We start from the raw sequence: 6,000 nt of genomic DNA, 5'->3' as shown, positions 1-6,000 counted from the left end.
ATTTCTCTAAATGTGTGTTGCATTGGTCATTTTGGTACATTTGGTACATCAGTTCATCTGAAAGAAATGGTTCTGATGGAGTGTGGCCCAAGCTGAGGTCTTCACCCCTTGCCCCAAAGGGAATCTGTCTCCCATTTGCCTACAGGCCCCAGACCCTTATTTCCCTTTGAAAGCCTTGGCAATACCTTTTGATCTTATTCAGATGCACCTTTGCCCCTTGCCCAAAAAAGAATCTGGCTCCTGTTTGTCTAGAGGATCCAGAAAACCCTTATACTTTCAGGTTTCTTATGGACTCCCCTTATCTCCCTTTGAAAGCCCTAGCCCCATCTTCTGATCTTATGAAGATGCCTTTCAAACTTTTACCTTCCAGTTCACTTCATTATCTATTCCCATTGTCTGTTCAATCACTAAGACCTTCTAATTGGAATTCTTACCTGGATCCTTTTCCCAGCCCCCTCCTCTGTCCACCCAAAGTTACTTTAGCATATATAAGATCTACCCTGCCCACCATTCAGAGCCTAAGAATCTCTCATGCCCCAAAGGCTGAGCTTTTCTCATGCCCTCACATTCTTACAGGCATCACCTGGCCTATGTGTTTTATCTCTAATAAACTTTTTTCTCTGGCTGGAAGAATATTTGAGTTGAATTCATTCAGGCAGGGCCTGGCATTGCAATCTCAGGGGTTCCCAGCAGCACCCCAAACCTCTAAACCTCTGGACCTCTTCAGTTCATCTTTCAATCTTACTGCAGAAGGCAGATTTTCGTATATCAATATTGCCTCAAACTTAGAAGCTTGTTACAGCAGTATTGTGATACTGTGATAATTAAAAAGGGAACCAAAATTCCCCTCATTTGCCTCAGTTTTTTTTCAATGGCATATGATCAGTTGTAAGATGTATTGTAAAGAAGACTCTTGATTATGTATGGATATGATTATTTGGTCTCTGAGTTCCTTTAATCTCGATTATTATATAATTCTTCAAAAAGTTTGGGGAGGCAGATAATTTCGGGAAATATTACCAATTTACTTTAAGGGGTGTTTAGGGAGATGGTTTTTTAATTTCTTGAAAGAAGATGATTCAAATTTTCTATACAAACTTCCAAAAATTCACTAAAGAAATTACAAGCCTCAAAATGTGTTTTCTTTTAATTCTGCATTATATTCTTGACATCAAATAAACCTCCCAATATTGTTAGACACAACTGAAATTATTTCTGATGAGAATTTCTATGAAAAAATATAATTATATTTTTCCCATTTTTGAGTAAAAATAATATTCACAATCCAGTAACCAGTATCCAGTATCCATTATACATTGAGGTGAGATTTCCAGGAATTGGAAGGAATAAAAAGTCTTATTTGTAGGATATCAATGTGGGCTCCACTTATAAACTATACTGATGGAATGCATTTTAAATGTAAGAATATGTTTTGTTTGTTTGTTTAAAGGAGCATCTTTTCTTTGGGATACAGAGGAAATTACTGGAGTGGAATCACTTAGACTGACTACAATTATCAGACCTAACAAATCTAAGATGGTATTAGTTACTCTCAAATTTAGTTTTTGCCTCCAGGTCTATAGCTCCAATTTTGACTTATGATTTAGTGGAGAGTGTTCAATTAAATTCCACATGTGTTTATTAAAAATATATTCAAAGAGTTATTTGGAATGCTAGGGTTGGGGCAAAGGAAAAGAAATGGGGTGCTTGAACTGAAAGAGCTTGAACTTATACTTAGCCGAATATTTTTTTTTCAGCCAAAGACGAGATTTATTAGAACATCTTCATATTTGGCAGACTCATAAGAAGTCCAAACATTAGTGAGATATTGGGCTAGATTTTAAGAGTCTAAGCACCTTAATGGAGACAAGACAGACCTTATATATAGAAAGACTGTGGGAAAGATCTAGAAGTGGCCAAGTAGTTTGTAGTGACTGGATGTGGGGTCTAAGGAGATCTGGATGGCAGTGATAAGTAAACTAGGTGAACAGAACTTCTGGGAACTGGACCACTTGCCAAGGGAGAATACAGCCTAGTTAGGAATTAGGGTGGGAAATAGCTGGGGGCAATAAGGAACAAAGATTGAGTGTAGTCAGGATGAAAGGCTAATTGATGGGATTATAGCCTCAGGGGAATGCCAGAGATTTGGCCCTGTGGGAAAATCCAGGGCTTTTCCTTTTTGGGGTCTAGGTCCCATCCTCATCATTTTCCCCTCAAACAAATGGGACCAAATTATTTTGGTGTAAGGGGCCAAGGTCTCTGATTCTGAAACTGTATCCTGCTGGCAAGGGGCATAGAGCTGTTCCTGCCTTAAGGGTGTCCCAAAGAGGATGTTGACTGGAACAGAACACAGGCTGCATCCAGGGAACAATGGGGAGACATTTGGCTGTCTCCCAAAACAGCTATTTGCTACCAACTGTAGGTGAATGGCCTGTAGTCTGGAAGACACAAATCTGATAGAAAAGAGTGCAGGGCCCAGATATAAAGCAGAGACTAGATTTAGGGCCCAAACATGATAGGATAAAACACCCTTAGCTCTGTTTCAATTCAAATAATTCAGTTTTCCAAACATGCAGTATCAAATTCACCTCATAGCCAGGCTTAGGAATAGCCAGGTGTGTAACATTCCTTTTCAAAGGAATATAATGAGGAAACTGAGCCAGGAGGATCCCATCTTAGACTGATGCTAAAATTGTTCTCTCAGTTTTTTCCAAATGCTGACTTCCCAACAGTATCACATTCTCTGAGTAGCTTGTGGCATTTCTTTCAGATGTCGCATTATTGATTATCGATGGATTATGACCCATCAAATGACTCAAAATAAAATCTCATGAGCTTTTACCTCAAACACCAAGTTTCACTAATCACAGCTTAGGAAAAACTTTTCTAAGATTTACATCTCAAATTTAAATTTGTCCTGGTGTCAAAAGCCACTCTTCAGAGATTTCTATACACTTGCAAATTTTCAGCAAGCCATAACTCAAACAAGATTTTTGGATAGTTTACATATTAAAACAATAGCCAACAATAGCTCAATTATTTTAGTGGTAACCAAATTATGAAAAGTTTCTTGACATAACTGATACTCAAAATTCACCAATTTGAAACTTGAAACAAACATATTACAATCAGGTGACATCAGTTTTATTATCAACATCTCATCATTAACAGTTAAAACTACAACTTTAAAAAGAGCATGCTTACCCAACTTCAGAGGCTACCTTCTTTACCTTGAGCAAGATGTGCTGAACCTGGGTGATGCTTCTGATGGGGTTGGGATCTGGGCCCCAGTAAGGAAAAACTGTGGCCTTTCCCACAGGGCCAAATATCTGGCATTCACCTGAGGCTATAATCCAATCAACTGGCTTTCATTGTGGCTACACCCAATCTCCTCTCCATTGTCTTACATCCCTATGGCCCCAGCCACTTTCCACCCTTAATGCTAGCTGGGCTTCATTCTCCCTTGGCCATGAGGTCCAGGTCCCAGGAATTCTGTTCACCCCAGTTTACTGGCCACTCCTAGGTCATTCCCACTTGCTTCCTGTATATAAGGACCATTTTGTCTCCATTAAGAGGCTCATATTCTTATAATCTAGCCACTGCTAAGATTCTTAAAATCTACCCATAGGTCAAATTCTCAAAATATTGCCAATAGCTTACTAATGTTTAGACTCCTCAAGAGTCTGGCAGGACCTACATGTTGTGATTTTGGAGTCCAGCACCCCTGAACCCCTAAACTGAATCACCAGCATCCCTGAATCCAAAAGAATTTGACCCAAGCCTTCTTTCAGCCAAACACAAAGTTTATTAGAACATTGTCATACTGGCAGACTCTTATGGCGGCTGAACATTAGTGAGATATTGGCTAGATTTTAAGAATCTAAGCCTTAGCCAAATATTTTAAAAATAAGTTAGTTGAGAGAGTGGTTTCAAGATGGTGGAAAAAAGGTAGAAACTGAGCTGAACTCTCTGAGGATATCCCCCAAAACAATTTATTTATTTATTTATTTTAAAGTTTATTAATTTATTTTGATTTATCAACAATCACTTCATACGCGTTCTTGAGTTGAAATTTTTTCAAGATGGCACACAATCTGATATAGGCTTTACATTTACATACCCATTAAACATATTTTCACATTAGTGAAGTTGTAAGTAAAAATCAAAACCAATACAAGGACCCATCAGAAAGATGAAACAAAACTCAACAGAACGTAAAAATAAGTAATAGCGATTTGACTTCCATAGTTCTTTCTTTGGATGTGGACAGCATTTTCCATCAGGCCTCTGGAGATGTCTTAGATCCTCGTAATGCTGAGAAGGGTTCAGTTTAACATTTAGTCATTGCATAATGTGGCTGTTATTGTGTACAAAGTCCTCTTGATTCTGCTCACTTCACTCAGCATAAGACCATACAAGTCTTTCCAGGTCTTTCTGAAGTCAGCCTGTTCATCATTTCTTATAGCACAATAATATTCTATTACATTCATATACCACAAATTGCTCAGCAATTCCCCAACTGATGGGTATCCTCTCAATTTCCAATTCTTTGCCACCACAAAAAGAGCTGCTATGAATATTTTTGTACAGGTGGGTACTTTTCCCATTTCTTTGATTTCTTTGAGATATAGCCCTAGAAGTGCTATTCCTGTATCAAAGGGTGTGCACATTTTTGTAGCCCTTTAGGCACAGTTCCAAACTGTTCTCCAAAATGGTTGGATCATTTCACAACTCCACCAACAATGTATTAGTGTTCCAATTTTCCCACATCCTCCAACATTTATCATTTTCCTGTTTTGTCATGTTGGCCAATCTGATAGGTGTGATGTGGTACCTCAGAGTTGTTTTGATTTGCATTTCTCTAATCAATAACGATTTAGAGCATTTTTTCATATGACTATAGATGGCTTTAATTTCTTCATCTGAGAACTGTCTGTTCATATCCTTTGACCATTTATCAATTGGGGAATGGCTTGTGTTCTTATAAATTTGTCTTAATTCTCTATATATTTTAGAAATGAGGCCTTTATCAAGAGACTGGTTGTAAAAATTCTTTCCCAATTTTCTACCTTCCTTCTAATCTTAGTTGCATTGGCTTTGTTTGTGCAAAAACTTTTCAATTTAATGTAATCAAAATTATCCATTTTGCTTTTCATAATGTTCTCTATCTCCTGTTTGGTCATGAATTCTTCTGTTCTCCATAGATCTGATAGGTAAACTATTCCTTGTTCTCCCAGTTTACTTATGGTATCAGCCTTTATATCTAAGTCCTGAACCCATTTTGACTTTATTTTGGTATATGGTGTGAGATTTGGGTCTATGCCTAGTTTCTGCCATACTCTTTTCCAGTTTTCCCAGCAGTTTTTTTCAAAGAGTGGGTTCTTATCCCAGAAGCTGGGGTCTTTGGGTTTATCAAATAATAGATTACTATAGTCATTGACTACTGTGTCTTGCATATTTAACCTATTCCACTGATCCACCTCCCTATTTCTTAGCCAGTACCAAGCAGTTTTGATGATTGCTGCTTTATAATACAATTTAAGATCTGGAATTGCTAGGCCACCTTCCCCTGCATTTCTTTTCATTAGTTCCTTTGATATTCTGGACCTTTTGTTTTTCCAAATGAATCTTGTTATTATTTTTTCTAACTCTATAAAATAATTTTGGTAGTTTGATTGGTATGGCACTGAATAAGTAAATTAGCTTAGGTAGGATTGTCATTTTTATTTATTAGCTGCCTACCCATGAGCAACTGATGTTTTTCCAATTATTTAGATCTGATTTTATTTGTGTGAAAAGTGTTTTGTAATTGTGTTCATAGAGTTTCCTGGGTTTGTTTTGGGAGGTAGCTCCTAAATATTTTTAATGTCTACAGTATTTAAAAATGGGATTTCTCTTTCTATCTCTTGCTGTTGGGCTGTTGGTATATAGAAATGCTGATGATTTATGTGGGTTTATTTTATAGCCTGCAACTTTGCTAAAGTTGTTTATTATTTCAAG

This window comes from Phascolarctos cinereus, unplaced genomic scaffold, assembly GCF_003287225.1.
Source record: "Phascolarctos cinereus isolate Bilbo 61053 unplaced genomic scaffold, phaCin_HiC Scaffold_4;HRSCAF=312, whole genome shotgun sequence".
Taxonomy (NCBI): Eukaryota; Metazoa; Chordata; class Mammalia; order Diprotodontia; family Phascolarctidae; genus Phascolarctos; species Phascolarctos cinereus.
This window is presented reverse-complemented; position numbering follows the sequence as displayed.